Raw genomic sequence first — 17646 nt, 5'->3', positions numbered from 1 at the left:
ATCCAATGCTAGGATGTCGAAAATGAAAGATTAATCGAAAAATAAATAAAAATCCGATTAAAGAATAATGTTTGTGTCATTTGAAAATACGAATTTGTTCTGTGAATATCTTCATTAAGGCTCTTTATATCCCATTGTAAGTTAATTCCCTTTCGAAGGAAAATGAGGAAAATGAAATATTTGAATCTTTCTTATAATTTGAGCTTTTTCACTCACTTCCTTTTAGGTTTGACAAAGAGCCTATTAATTAAAGTGTTCTTAAATTGATAAATTTCTTCGTAAAATTATTATTAAACTTTATGAACGTTGAAAATTTGAAAAGTGGATCTTAAATATTAAATAGTTAATTATTTCATAAATATTTACATAAATGGAAAAATAATTTATATTTTTTTTCTTATTGAGAAACAAATGTCCTAGAACAAAATAATGCTTTTGTTTACTTGATAATCGGCTCAACCTATCTTGTTTTGTATAAGGATTTTGCTAATTGCTTCTTAGAAACAATTTCACGGGTGACATCTTTGTGAGACTGTAGGATAATCAAAACAAAGAGTATTATGTTATCTATATTTATTTATTTAACCTATACAAACAATAGTTATGACGGACCTTATAGGCATTCTCTACCAACCTACTTACATTATAAATTTAATAATTATTATTCAATCGATTCAAAATTTATAAAAAAACTCACACTCATTTTTAAATCAAATATAGAGTTAAATTATAAAGAATCTGAGATTGGAAAGGCCAGCGTATTTTACAACGAACCAAAAAGAACAACAAAATAATTTTCCATACGGACTGCTCGGTTATAGAATGCATTACCAATAATAAGATTAATACAAATAACCAATAAATAAGAGGAATTTTAAGAAAATATTTGGTATTTTCTTGACAATTGAATATTCATTTCACACTACTTAATAATTATGTGTTTAATGTGTTTATTATTAATATATATATCTATGGCAGTGAAATGTAAGACAGTATCGCACGTAAGACCTCTCTGAAAAGCTCACGATCGCTCAATAAGCCAAGGAGAAGACTATGCGTGGGATTTCTCTACGTGATCGAACTAGGAATGACGAGACCTATAGACAAATGAAAGTACGACAAAGCCCGGCGGTTTTGTAAGTTGAAATAGCATTGGATTAGCCACATAGAGAACCGAACAGATATCTGTGTGGGGCCCAAGGTTTTGGAGTGAAGACTATGAACAGGCAAGCGTAAAACTTAGGACGTCGTTCCCCAAGGTTTCCGGTTCTACTCGGTATTATCAGAAACCTACGGCGGAAGCAGTATATTTTCTTCGGCTGAAACTTCAGCTGAATATTTATGAGACATAAATATATTAGATGTATTAAATTAAATTTATGTATTTCTCTTTTTGAGTACGTTATATATCTAGTTCAATTTATACATATGTGTACAATCTACTATATGTCCTTCTTCTGTTTTCATACTATGGTTGACTCTACTAAATCGTTTCAAGTTATAAGACCGACCATTGTAATTTGTATGGTATTATGGTTCAGTTTTTGTTTTGATTACTGATTACAGATGTACAATAAAGAGTATGCAATAAATATAAATTAGTTTATTAATATAATATAAAAATGGTCACTCTGAGAGCAATGGATAGGGCTATGCTCGGAGTTTCACTGCGAGATCTAATTAATAGTGAAATCCGCAGAAGAACCATGATCACTGACTTAGCTTGAAAAATTGTTCGTCCGAAGTGGAAGTGTGGAGAACATCGCACGTTCAACCGGTGGCCGTTGGGGCCGAAAGGTTCTCGAGTGGGTAGACTTGCCACTAGGTCGACAGATGAAAGTTAGTTAAGATCTTGGGAAGAGAGAAGAGAAGATTAGGTTAGTTAAGATCTTGGGAAGAGAGAAGAGAAAGAAGATTAGGTTAGTTAAGATCTTGGGAAGAGAGAAGATTAAGTTAGTTAAGATCGTGGGAAGTCCGAGTCATCGTGACAATGTTTAGGGGAGACCTATGCGTTGCAGTGGGCGTCCATCGGCTAAAAGGAAGAAGAATATAAATGTGCATAATATGGTTTATTGTTGAATAGCGAACTGAACCTAGTAGATTCATTATAATTAGGTCCTTAAGTATCTAACACGCGGTACTGTTGTTAAATATAATAAAGTGTTTTGTGTTTATTGACTAGTTCATTCTTCTTATCAGTTTTAGCATGTGTATTACATTTATAATCTCTGAAAACGATGTAAGTAATGCGTTTGCTTTATTTTTAATATCATATATTTATCATAGTAGTCAATGTTTATATTTTTTTATTCTTCAAATAAATTAATAAAATATCATTAATGAGATCCCATTTTAAGTCTTCTCTCATGCAAAAGGAAGGCTCCTTAAGGGCCGTATGACAAGAGGGCGCACTCAGGGTTGCAATTTAATTTTTTATTTTCACTTTTTATTTCAGTTTCTTGCTCTTCACCAATTAGTTACGATGTTACAAAAAAGCCAGTACTTATTTGCATTGCAGTCATATGCCATAAACATAAGGACTTTTCACAACTAGTCAAACAAAGATTACGTACACATCAGTAGTTGTTATAAGAGAGTGTATTTTTGGTATTTTATATAAATTAATCGTTATGTCTTAAAATTTATGTTATCGAAAAAAAAATCACAAATCTTTACCGAGTGGTATAGTAGGAAATATTATTCAAAAATGTACGTGTTCTAGTAATAATAATGTAATGTGTTCTGGAAGCTTCCGCTGGCGTTAATATTCCACTAATATTAAATTAAGGAAATTAAGGGAAAAAAGATTGCGTGCGACTTGTACGCACTTTATCGACAATCTACAAATAGAAGTCATTCCTTATCCAAGTCTTATCTGAGATCTGCAATACGGGTAATGTATGTCTGAAAGGGCTTGTTTTTTGGGACACGAACACAGTCTGAGTGATTTATTTGTTCATTAGATATTTTATTTTCGCGACAATTTGATTTTTATTTAATTATATAAACTATTGCTATGTAAGGGTAAGCTTATGTTCAGCTGTGGACGTCTTGCTGTGATAATAATAATGTTGAAATCTATGTACATACTTTAAGTAAGTTTAAATAAATTTAATTATCATGTGCTATGCGAGGTATTATAACTCAAGGACGTAAACATCTACTATTTAATTAAAAATAATTGTTTCATTTTAATAAAGCTTGGCCCAAATATAATTATATTTATTTGCAATACAGATTACCACCGTGTTAGTGAAAAGTCAGAAACTTTTTAATTTACAGGCTAATTAGTTTAGTTATATTTTATTAAATTATAATTATTAATGAATTTTGATATTATAGGTGTCTTAAAAAATGATCGTATAAAGGTAAAATAATACGGTACCCAGTTATACATTAAATTTTGACGTGAATTATTATTTTAATTTTTTAGTTTTTGTGTAGTAATGCAAAACAAAACAACGTGTCGATGAGACCATATTATAAAATAGGATTATATGGGTAGATTGGAAGGAAGTGAACAATTGGTGAACGTATTCTCATTTACTATCAATTAATATATATTACATCTTATCCGAAAATTATTGGTTTCAGAATGTAATGAAAAAAGTGAAAAAACAGATTACTACATACAAAAATTAATTATGGATTACAATCTGTTTTTTCAGATATTGTACTGCCAGAAACTATAGGCGTAAACTTATAAAATGTACATTCACCTCTTTTACATTTATTCTTCGTCCTGTATATCTAACATATATCGACCAATATATATTATTTGTTGGTAGGTGTAAATAACGACGCACCGATGGCACAAAGGGATAGAATTGTCGTATTGATCTTTCAAAACGTTATTGCGCTATTAGCGGAATAAAAGAAAATTCTTCGAAATTGCGTTGTACTGTAAATGCGTGTGTCTATTTTTCCGATATTTATGGTTACTATGGTTTAATTTAGGTTTAATATTTAAATAAAGTGGAACTTAGTATTATTATAAATAACCATACCCGTATTATAAGAAAGCAACGGGAAACGTAAGCTTCATCCAATTTCAGCTATTCTTAATTAAATAGATGTAACATAGTACTTGCCAAAATATACCAATGTAGACGAATCGTTACTTATATCAGATAAGCTATATATGAAGTAAAAAGTTTATTTTAATTGAAAAGGATACTTAGCGGTTCTGTGACTCTTCTGTAAGAGAAATGAACGACATTGAATATTGAAAGGATTGTTTTAGTTATATCATTTGAATCCTTTCAACAATGTCATTTACGTCTCATTAATTTAAAAAAAAACCGGCAAATTGTACATGTTTATTAATGTCGGTTTAAAAACATTAAATTTGATGTCTTTATAAAAGTTAACACAATTGCAAAGTTTTCCTTTCAGTTAAAAAACAAATATAATCACGCGTTTGTCCTTTGAGAAAATGGTGTCGAATAATGAGAACGTTTTCGTCAACAACGTTAATTTCAAAAGTAATTTAATTACGCGCCTTTGTTATGCAGTATATGATATGTTTTATATTGTACAATTTACTTCACAGGTAAATCAAATATGTACGTATAAAGTTTACCAAGTTATTTATTGCCCTGAATTATTTGTTATAATTCAGGGCAATAATTATATAGCGTATAACATATACGCATGTTTATTAATTGAAATAAGATTATTTTTAATTTATTTATTGTTTATTAATCATTTTCTCAATTGCTTTAGTAATTTATTTTGGAGTTATGACAATAGAACGTTGTCTCTCGTTCTGAGGTTCCTTAGCAAGCTTATAGTAATTTAACGGGCCACGGAGATAGCTATGTTCGGGATTTTTTCTACGAGATAAGTAGAGTTAGATTCACAATATAGATTGGAAAGTTGAAGCGCAGCAGTGGGCCGTAGCTTGCCCACTCTTGCGCAGGACAGATGGCTGCTATAGCCTTAAGGTCCTGGAGTGGAGACCATGGACTGGCAAGCGCGGCGGAGGACGTCCACCTACAAAACGAACAGACAATCTTACAATGGTAGTCTAAAGATGATAGATGCATTCCGTTTCCTACCGAATCTATTAGAGACCTATGTCAAACGGTGGACGTCTTACGGCTGTGATGATAAAAATACTAAACTAATAATTGCAAGTTAAGAAATGAGTTATTTATTCAATTTATTCAATTCAATTCAATTCAATTATTTTCAATCAGGATCTATATGAAAATAAAAATCAAACAATGATATTAAGGAGTGCTTCGAACTTCCCGCATTGTTCATTAAAATAGCGGAATTATGAGCCGGTGTAGCGAGACAATGACAACGGAGTGTTCCTTTATTTGTTCGTGTCGTCCGCGCCGCCGGTCCCGTCGTCAACGACATTAGCAGTTGTGAAACTTGATCCCTTGTTTATGTAAGACGTGTTATAATAGATACGATGTTCAAGGCAATGTTATTACACACTTGACGTATAATAAAATAATACATGTAAACGAATGTCTGTGTGTATTATTTTATACAGAATGATATAGTGATTCTATAATTAATTCGTATAAAACACTTTTTTTTTCATTCATAATTTAAAGGCCACCCACTGTTGGACATAGGCCTCTTCTATGCTTATCCTGTTATAAAATTACTTAATATTACATTACCTATAATTAAATATATAATGAATTATGTATAAAAATATGAGCAGTGGTAGCCTAGGGGTAGAGAACTGAACCTTCCGATCGTAGGTCGCAGGTTTTATTCCAAGGATACAGTCTTATATTTCACACTTAGTACATTAATCATATCGGATAGCCGCTACCCACAAACAGGATTCCAGAGGATGAACTACAGCATCCTCTGTGTATCATAGTACACACTACAATCGCCAACCAGCCTGCCAAACGAGAAGATTATAGTATATCCCCACATAGAACTATAAAGACAAAGAAATTCTTTATAATATTGTCATTGTGAAAAGTGACACTTTATCTTTCTCTGAAAATTAAATTAAGATCGAATGAAACCAAGATACTAGTATTTATAGTCATCATCATTCCAGCTTTAGAACGTTAACTGTTGGATATTTGCTTCATTAATAGATTTACAATGATACTGGTTGCAAACGGCATACATTCAACATCTTTCGAAGACCTTGTATGAGTTTCTTTGTTGGAATAAAACTAATAAAACAGTTAAAAGTATATTAATATACATCGGCATGAAGTCGTAATTAATTAAAAGGTAAAATTAAAGGCAAAGGTTCGCCAATAAGTAACAAGGGTGCAGCGTGTCGTTCAGAAAGATGGACTGGATGGCGGTGTATTTCACCGCGACGTAATTAGGTTCGGCCAAGGTACGATGTTTGATAATCATCACAACTCCTCGCCAAACGATACTACTATGCCGTGCAGATTTTCCTGCAGTATTTTTGGTGCGTGTTGTGTTAGTGTTTGCGATATTGTTTTTATGTTTGTGCTCTTGTTACTGTTGAAGTATGTGTTTGTACGTGTAATTAATAATATATATTTATGTTAAGACACAAGATAAGTGCAACATAATCTTATTAAGATAATCTTGTGAGAAAACGTCCTATGCTCTGCTTTTTTGATAACATTTAATTAAAGAGCAATCTCTTCCGATTCTCACATGGTATGCATTGATACTTACAACCCATAACTCTCTGAAAGATGCTGTTATGCTTCTAACACTGGAAATATTAAAAGATTAATAACTACGCCACAGGATGTTTGGCATTATCCATGACTAAATATTTTTTCGATTTTACTATTGTCTATTTCTTTTTATCGTCTGTGCCTAGTCTTCTAATTAGGTATAAAATTAATTACTGTCTTACACAGCAAATTAGACTAAAACATAATTTCTACGTAATTTAATCTAGGAGTCTCAGACAGTCCATTGAGAACCTTGTAAGATTTATTTTAATTAATTTGTGGAATTTAAGAAATAATTTGATTATTATCCAATACAAAATTAAGGAGCAAAGGATTTGCGTTTTTTAGAACTCTTTGTTTGAGTTGGAATATTACTGATTGTCTTAGTATCATCTGCAATTTTCATTTTTTAACGCGGATTGGAACTTTCTCTTATATAGTTACTAAGTTTGTTCGAAAGCGTTAGCACGAGTCGTTACATAAATAATTAACCCTATTAGGTGGCCGATAAGCTTTTAAGTCGACTTAATAAAATAAACCGGAGATCTAGCATAAACTGGGATTTAATATGCATTTAGCATTTCAAATCAAGAGTGCCCGAGAGTGAAGAACCACAACTTGAACGGTTGCTTGGTCTCTCCGTCCGATAAGTAGTTTAATCTTAGCCTGAATTATAGCGGAATCGAATATCTAGCGCAGTCATAAGGACGCGTCGCTTAAATGTCACGGAACCTACATTGACTGCGTTTGTGTAACAATTTCTTCGTTCAAAAAATTTCAAGTCTGGTAAGGAGCGCTAGACAGGAACTAAAAGATATTATATAGTTTGTTGAATATAATAATAAAATAGAAATAAAAACATTTGTATTTTTTATTACTTTTTTGTTAACAATCTAATCACTGAAGTTTCCTTTTAAGCATATGTGTTAATAACTAAATATATGTATAAATAAATTATCGATTTAAATGTACTTAAATATATCTTATAAATTAAAGAATAAACAGTAAAACCTCCCATCCGAGCTCCCGTAGCTTCTGACGAGTCATCAACGAAGTGTGTGGTCTGGCGTTGTCCTGGTGGAACACTACACCCTTCCTGTTGGCCAATTCTGGACGCTTCTGGTCGATCGCCTGCTTCAAGCGGTCCAGTTGTTCGCAGTAGATGGTAGAATTAAGCGTCTGGCCATATGGGAGCAGCTCATAGTGGATGATTCCCTTCCAATCCCACCAAACACACAGCAAAACCTTCCTGGCCGTCAATCCCGGCTTGGCCACTGTTTGGGACGATTCACCGGCCTTCGACCACGATCGTTTTCGCTTGATATTGTCGTATGTGATCCATTTTTCGTCGCCAGTCACCATCCGCTTCAAGAATGGGTCGAGTTCGTTCCGTTTCAGTAACATATCGCAGGCGTTGATTCGGTCCAGAAGGTTTTTTTGCGTCAAATCATGCGGCACCCAAACATCAAGCTTTTTTTTGTATCCAGCCTTCTGCAGATGGTTTAAAATGGTTTGGTGACTGACTCCCATCTCCTGGGCGATGTCACGAGATGCAACATGCCGGTCTAACTCGATGTAGTTCATGATTTGATCGGTATTTGTCGTCACAGGTCTTCCGCCGGCTGGCTTATCCATGGTGTCGTTTTCGCCGGCTCTGAATCGTCGAAACCATTACTCCGCGGTTCGAAGTGATAGAGTAGCATCCCCCAAAACACCATTAATCTCACGGAATGTTTCTCTAGCGGATTTGCCTTTAACGAAGGAAAACTTTAAAATAGCGCGAATTTCGGCGTTAGTGAACTCCATGTTTACACGTCTATAACTGTTGAACGCAATATCCAAACTAATCATGCATAGCGTCGTTTTGTAGGTTATGTCAAGACCTTTCAAATTATGTATAGTATTATCAGATACAAGCTCTGTAGCGCTTTGTACATAGCCGCGAAATTCAAAAGACAAAAAGGCGGAAGGGAGATACTCGTATTTGACAACCTTTTATTAGTGCACGTGTAGTACGAGCTCGCTTGTACGTGTGAGTTTTTGTGTATGTGTGTTAATCATTGTCAAAATGCTTCTGTCACCTCATAGGTCAACGAGTTTATTCAGTTTTTATGCAATCCTTACGTTCGTAATTACTTTTATTATAAACATTTATTCTTTTTTGTGTAGTTTAGATTATCATAGAGAAATTTTCATTATTTGAGTTATGTTATGATGGCTCTTTCCTCTATCTTTTTCAGTATTTTTCCAATAATCTTTTGATGCCTTTGTTTGTTGTCGAAAGGTGTTGGTATGTGACTTGTTACTCCAAAAAATACGTTTCAGTCATGTTTTTCAATGTATGCTCACGCGGATACTCAATAGGTATGTAGTTAGGGCTTACAATACCGGGATTCCGTGATCCCGAATACCGGAATCCCGGACGATTTTTGTCCGCTATTAAAAACCGGTATTTATGTCAAAATACCTGTATTTCGGTATTACATTAATTGATGAAAATTGAATTTATGTACAATATAAATCCAATTTAAAATAATATTAATTAACTATAAAAATTTTCTTTAAGATATACAAATAATTTCATTGTATTAAAATCTATATCAGGCACTTTTATTACATAAACCGAGCCGAGTATTGCACCATCGAGAAGCGGCGGTGTCGGCACTATATAGCGAATAAGCCTCGTTTATACAAACACAATGTATGTAACACAAAAATTATTAAATAGTTTAGATTAGATTGTTTCATTTTGCAGATCAGCTGTTGTGTTTACAAGTAAAAATTGAACGATTGATTGTTTATGTTTTTTTAAGAGCATACTTTAATATACAAAGCGCAAGGTATTAATATTATTTCATAAACATCATTATATTTATTTTTTCTTTTATCATATGTAAAATGTAAAACAGAATCTAATATTGGATTTCATATAATATTTGTTAACAAGTCAATATAGCAACTGAGGTAAGTAAAAATATAACTAGTAAATTTTTTTTATTAATAATACCGGTTTTAATACCAGTATCCCGGTATTTAAAATTTCAAATATCAAATACCAGTATTAAGATTTTAGTTCGGTATTGCAAGCTCTATATGTAGTAGTATGAATAAAGAGACGACCTTATAACACTGGCTGTCAAAGGCATGATTTACTCTTTGAAAATGTGGTCGGGCCTTTTAGCATAGATATATTTGACACAATGGCAATGCGGATCAGTTCGCCTTTTGGCTGTTTTATCAAATGCGATCAAAGATATACCTAAACTATATTCCAATAGATGAACTTACTGATTTATATATCTTTATTTATTGTTAGGTAGTAATTACTCTTAAAGGAAAATCAAAATCGAAATTTCAAACGTCCTTACATTTGTCGAGTTCAGAATTGGAAAATCAAATATATCTTATAGAATCGGATTTCGTGAAATCTGACTGGTACACAATAATGTTACGAGATATTTTCTATTCATACGCGTTTTTACTGTGCTATATAAATGACAAAACAATAGTATTGTAGCCACACAATCTATACGATTTGTATTATATTTTCGAATATTTTATATCGAAAGTAATATCAAAGCAACACCTCAAATGATGACGCAAAATATTAAAAAATAAAAAGCTCCACACGATTTGCATAAAGTATCAATGAACGGGGAGGTCTTAGTAAAAATTATATCTAGCAATATATCGTTGCCTAACAGAAATCAAAAGTAAATATAACGGAAAATGTTTTTGTTAATTTGGGCTACTGTTTCAACGAAACAAAACAGGACACTTCTCGACGACATATTTTAAGGAGCAATGTTTCTTTTTTACAAATCGAAGTTAAAGTCAATTACTATAACCGTGTAGGTGCATAGTGTAGTGAGTGGGGTGTTGAATATGTAGCACGAAGCGAGGACTACTCGGCGGTCGGCAAAGACACAGGCCTCTCCGGGCCGCCCTTGCTTGAACGCGGGTTAGGCGGATGCGGCCGCCGTGTCATTTGTAGGTGCGTAGTGCATGACATGTGCATCGAGGTCGCCGGGGCTCGATGTGAGGCGTGTGTCCTGCCGTTGATACAGGGGAGGGGATATTATTTAAATTCGGCTTTAAGGGCGACGAGAAGATTGTTGAGGGGCGGCCTCCGCGGCATTTTTTAGGCGCCTTAAGACAGCCCCTGTAGTTGGCAGGGTGGCCTTCGGTCTTACAGAGGACACACGCGGGTGGTGTCCCTGTGACCGCGGGACGGTGATAGTCTGCAGCTCCATGATTCCCTAGGCATTTGACGCACCGGGGGTGGGAGAAGCAGTTGCGGGCTGCACGGCCGTACAGCTGGCATCTGTGGCACTGGCCTACGATGCCTCAGCGGTGAGGGGCCTCGAAAGAGACCCCTGAAAGGGAGCAGGCCTCTTTGAAGGCAAAGATTCGCTTTCTCTCGAAGGAAAGCTCTATGGTTACCATAATGAGTGGCATGGGGAGCTTGGTATGCGAGATGTCATGCGCTTCGCATCGATTACGGGAATGCCCACTTTCTTGAGGTCGTCGATTACGTCAGCGATCTCTGTTTCGAAAGGAAATATCTTCACGATCCTGCAATGGCAAATATTTAGCATCAACGTCAACGGTAAATACATCAATAAATTTTATTTTTCCGACGATATAATAATCATGGCAGAATAAATAGAGGAACTCAGCACCTGAAACGAGTTTTGCAACTGGAAACTATGTACTGGGTACAGCAGCATAAGACGACATAAAAATATTATCGCTCTTAATGAAAATATATAGAGACAATCTATCTATAGCAGTGAATATCCTTTGGCTGAAAGGATGATCATTATTTGGTATTAATTGTTTTGTTATATAAACAGAGCATAATTTATTAGTCTTAATAAAATTTTACTTCTTTAATAATTTAATTTCACTAATTCTACTAATTTCTAATACTAGTATCCTTTTTACATTTCTTTTCACCTAAAACATCCAGTGGCATGCTATAATAAGAAATGTAGAATATAAAGTAAACAAGAATGAAACAAATGGTTTATTAAATCAATAAACTTGGTATCGTAGAATTTATACCACTAACAGAGATTCTAACGAAATCCCGCGTACTATGACACTGTGCCTTGGAGTTTGTTCGCCAGCAAGATTTAATAACGATCGCATTGCATTGAAAATGTTACGGGCTTTACGGGCATGTGCTCTTTGTTTTTCTAAACGAACAAGTTAAGCGTGAAATTTATGAAAAGAAGTAGAGTTCAAAGAACGTACATATATTTAGTTTTAAATGAAATATCTGAATAAATTACGCGAAACGCTGGAAACTTGTTATTCTTTTTTTAAAATTATGTTCGTAACCTCGCTTTTAAATATGTACTTCTTAATAATCATATCAAGTAAACATTTCATAAGTCGACAATAACCCAAGATACTCACACGTATTGGTTATTGAGTTTTCATTTTTGGTATTCATGCCAAAGAAAAGGTTGGCACTATTCCAAGTTTCCTTAGAGAAATTTGTTATGTTTTTACAAGAGTAATTGTTATTCATATAAATTTAAAATGAAAAGAAACGCTTTGTTTAGTTAATAGTTTTGAGTCTTTGTTTAGCATATGATGAATTTGAGATGGGTCGGATTAAGTTTTGTAATTTATGTATATAGATCTCTACTCAATTATATTCAACTAGTCAACACGAATATTTTTTTTTATGTATTCTCATTTTATAATCATCATCTTCATTATTTCAGCCGTAAGTTGTCTACTACTAGATGATTGCTATTCTAATGACTTCCAATAGGATGACTGTTTAACTTGCAGGTGAACGTCTTACGCTACGCTTGCCGGTCTGTGATCTTCAGAACCGTGAAGCACAAGCGGCCATTTGTTCGAGAAATCTTTAACCAGCCCACTGCTTCGCCAATTCGCTGAGAAACGTCCTTTATTTAGGTTCTTGATACACATTATAAGGATAAACCAAAGATTAGTCACGGGTTAGCCCTGCGTCGAGAACTTTATGTATAAGTTAAGTAATACCAACACGGCGTCAAAGGAATGTAAATCAATGTCCATCTTGTGGGAAAGTTAATCGGCTTACCCGGAAGCTTCGCAACATTCAGTTAGAAACTTTGCTAACTACTGCAGTGAATATCTCTAGCGCAGTGATTCGTAGCGAAAGCGTATCGTGCCCGTAAATTGCCTTTTTTATTTACTAAAAAACAAATGACAAATTGACAAAACGGCGATTCACCTTGTAAATAAAAGGCTCACAAATAACAATTATAGTGATTAGCTAGGCTAATTATAAACTAGGTATTGAATCTTACAAGTATTCAAGAGATTTCCTTCTGTGTATGACCCATCATAATATCTTAGGAAACTTAAGGTTTTTGGAATTTGTTAGGAGCATAAAATATTTAAAGAAGGTTGTGGGTGTGTTTATTGAGATCGTGAGACGCGCGGGGTACAGAAAGTTCTATTATAGATGGTAACTGTTTGCAATAATGACATTTATAGACTTCACTGATTGGAGATGGCAATGCGTTGAGGTTGTTTTGATTTGAAACACATTACTAGTAAATATACTCGAAGGCACATCGCTCTTGTTACCGATAGTCTTTGGGACCGAAAGGTTCTCTAGTGACGACCACAAGCCGGTAGACGCGCGAGTAGGTCCCCCGCTAGGTAGATCGATGACTTAGTTAAGGACACGGGAAGTCGCTAAATGCGGGCAGCAAAAAACCGGTTGTCGTGGCGATCTTTCAGGAGATCTATGCTTTGCATTCGTTATCGGCTGAAAACAAGGAGAAGAAGATGCTCGAAGGCCCTGCCTGGTCAGACCCGTTAGATTGCTGAGGTAAATTTTATGGAGCGATCAGAGGGTTTCCTCCAGGTTTTTTATTTCAAAATTTGGAATTACGTTGCCTTTAGAAAGCACGACGATGTACATTTTAAAATCACAGAGAGAAAAGTTACGGTAGCTAGTCAATAAAATTCGATCGAGTCAAGTCAATTCAATTTAAAATATCTTTATGCAAGTAGGCATTTATATGCGCTTTTGAATCGTCGATTATTTTAACACTAAAGGTAGCTACTACTGGATTGGAATACTGATCTATTGAGAAAAGCCTTCCAGAAAATCATCAGTCGTTCTTTTAAATGAAATTTAACATTTTTTATGTTTACATTATTATATATTATAAATCATGTAAATTAAAAATAAAGTTCTACACATTTATAATAAATAAAAACTCTTGAATACTATAATAGGATTTATTTAATAATATAGTATTTTTTTAAGTTTAAAACTTAAAAACGGAAGGTGTATGATATTTCATGGAACTTTGTTATATATGACTTCTTCCATATCCATGAAGAATTGGTTTACTTTTGAACACAAAATTTAGGCGTTACGAGTTTATTTTTATTTCTTGTATTTATTTTGTGTCTGTCTCCGTTTTTATTTTATTTTAAGGGTCGGCTTGCTCGAGTACCACGGAATCGGAATACTTAGTACATAATATGACAGCTTTGATCCAAGTAACATACGTATTTTTTAATATTTTGAAATCAGAATCTAGCTTTTTAGATTAGTTATTTTGTAACATAAGACACAAGTTCACAACATAAAAATTAATTAGTGTCTGCAACATTTTTAGCACGTTAAGTATATTCAGTTCACCTTATGCATAAAAGAATCTCTTTTGTTTCATAACTATAATAAGCAAAAATTTTTTTATCCGCTAACTTAGCAGTGTAAAGCGGTAAACTTTTACTCATCTGAAATGAAATAAAAACACAAACAGCGCGTATATTATGATGGGGGATTATGAAATTTATAATCTGGGGTAACATCTCCCATCACTATTCATAATACGGTACCTTCCGCTACATCAACAATTTCACTATTTACATTGGTACAAACAATGGTTTTTGAAATTTGTTTAGAAAATAGATTGACCTTAGTGGTTGTCTGGAAGGAAAACTAATTAAGTTTCTTATTAGACAAGACGTGGAAAAAATAAATTACGTGCGGACTATGCATAAACTTGCTCCTTGAACGCATTTTTTAACTATAAAATATGGTTGATTAATTTCGCGTATTAAGGCACATTAGCAATATTAAAATAAACATATACAAGACACATTTTAGTAAATCATAAAAGTACGCACTGCGTAATAGATGTGCACGACACTACGTTTTCGTTTAAATCAGATAAAACAAAAACAGTATTTCTTTTTGAATTAATACGCTAACAAAGGAGAAATATGAAAACCTTAATAATTTTGTTTGCCTTGTTACGAAAGAAGAAAGTAAAATTAATTTATTTAGTACCGATCTTTTACTAAATTGTAAATGGCCAATTTGATTTAGTGGCAAAGCCACATTATTTTTGCTTATTTATTTTTTGCTTGAAGACATCTATATTTCCTGTACAAACACTGTAAGGGACAATGGCGGATATGTGAGCAAACAGAATGTTTATTTTTATATTTCTCCTTTTACTTTAATATAATATTTCATTTTATATTGCTATATTTTTATAAATATTACAAAATCGTGGTCTCTCACTCTGGGCGTCATTGGCAAGTTTAGAGTCACTCAACGAGCAAGATAGGCTAGGAAAGGCTATCCTAGGGATTTTTGTACGAGATAGAATCTAGATTTAGTAGACCCACATAGACCAGAGAATTGGTAACTTGTACTGGCATTAATTGATCACATAGGGTGAAGAACAGATCGCCGCGGGGTCTCAAAGTTCTGGAATAGTGACCTCTTACCGGTAATCGCAGCGTGGGATGTCAAGCCACATGGTGGATACATGTTCTTATTATGGTTGTTCGAAATCGCTGAACGGAGGCCGCTTCCAACAGGACCAATTGGAAATCTAAGGAGCAAGCCCAAAAAGTGCAAAAGTGCAAAGGTGTCATTATTCTTGGTGCTGAAATGATGATGAGGATATTGATATGGAAGATGTTCTGATAGTTTTAAGATTATATAGATATGGGGTAAGAGCAATAAATTCACAGTACATAGTTTAACAGATTACTGTTAATTATAATATGAGACAAAACGAGATTGTTAACGGATTTTAGCCTTTATAGTATTGGTAATAAATAAACGTACTTTAAAACTATTTCTTAGTAAAAAAAAAAACTTCGATGTGAGAATTTGTGTGAGAATGAGATCTTTTACCGTTTACAGGAAAGTAAAGAATTTTGCTGCCAATTCGAAATCGCACACGAAGTGGCTTACAGGAAATTGCATCAAACTTCTTTAAAACTTGGCACAAGTTAGCGTTGTTATAATCTTCTCAGAATGTTAACTTCAAAAGCCAATTATGAATTATTATTAGTTCAAATAATAAACTTATGAAAAGGCTTTTCTTATTTCAGCAAAAAATCTAAAAAAGTTTTGATTTATTTAGGCAAAAAGAACAAAACCTGTTCCTTTTTAAAAGTCATTAAGTAATAATTTTTGCGAAGAAAAATGATCAACACATTTGTTTGACAGTTTGTTAGGTTATCATTTATGATTTATTCTGTTGGCAATATTAAATATATTTAAAAACTACTAGTTATGTTTGCGTGTTTTGTTAAACGATGCACGCGTCGACATGCGAGCTTACGCCTACTATTAATTAAAATTATAAGTTATATGTAGCAGAGTGTTTTTATACCAATAAGTTTACGCCTGTTGTTACTCTTAAAAACTTATTTTGTAAAAAAAATAGATGTTCAATGACGATTGCGAGGTCTACAGAAAAAATATTTATTTCAATATGGAGTACTTTTTACACAAGTATTAGTACTTGTTACACAACGGAGCAGTAAGCACAGCGTAGGCCGCCCGCCCATAAAAGTGGACAGACGACATTGTTAAGGTCGACGGAAAACGCTTGATGCACACAGCTTCCAACATGTCTTATTGAGATCTATGAGGGATCCTTATATCAAATGTAATAATAAACCAAAATGTAATAAAGTTTAAAAAATAAACTGCTGAATGAACTTTCTATTACAAAGTTAAAGCGTGAAAAGTCGCGACGTAAAGCTAGTCTGAAAATAATATTGAAAAGCATTAGTCTTCATTATATCCAAAGGATGTCAAGTCTGAAATTTATCGAGAAACACGTTTTTATTCTTATAACGACATAAGCTTTGTTGAATCATTCCAGTTCACTGAATTTGTTTACAAATTCTACTGTCGCATTGTTCATGTGAAGCTATAAAAATCCTTTATCAGAAGTAAATACGAGATTTATTTTACGCTTTCGTACTTTCTGTTTCTTTTTATTTATTAACTCTTTGTTTTGTGCGATTTCAGTATTCTTCAGGAGCAGAGGGTATCGCAGTTTTTAAGTCTTCTCTTTTATCGCATAAATTGGAGATCTAAAATTATTACAAATAATGATTTTAATTATTCTTAAACATATATATGCTTATTATAAATTTAAAGTATTAAATCATTATGTAAACAATTGTAATTGCGTAAAAATAACAGAAGAAAATGGTTCAATAATGGAGTAGAACAAAGCCTGGAGCAGTCCCCAAGGATCTTGTGTTGAGAATACCAGCGAAGTGTTGACATCCATCCCCCACAAGGTGGACAGACCTTGTCAAGGTAGACGGAAGACGCAGGATGCGAGCCGCTTTCTATATCTACGGGGTGTAAGAGAATGTGCAGCACATGTATTTCCGAGATTATGAATTAAAAAAATAAAGATATTATTTTGTAGGCGTGCTGATACGTGATGTAATTAAAACCCGTTATTTAAGAAAAGAAAAAGTGTAAATAAAGTAAAGGTAAAAAAAGCGTGTGTATACTGGGTTTAATTTATTGATAGACTAATGTATACTATGTCATACAGTAGCAATAGACTATAATACAGAGTTCATATCGATAATATTAAAAAACGGTTTATAAATTACCTATATCTCCACCTTGAGCTCTGTCGAAAATATCATCTGTTACCGCTTTCAGTTCGCCGTGACATAGCCTCTA

The sequence above is a fragment of the Battus philenor genome, unplaced genomic scaffold, assembly GCF_028537555.1.
Source record: "Battus philenor isolate CCGP_79_NKW_IND1 unplaced genomic scaffold, ilBatPhil1.0.hap1 SCAF_9, whole genome shotgun sequence".
Lineage (NCBI taxonomy): Eukaryota > Metazoa > Arthropoda > Insecta > Lepidoptera > Papilionidae > Battus > Battus philenor.
Note: the sequence above shows the minus strand (reverse complement) of the source record.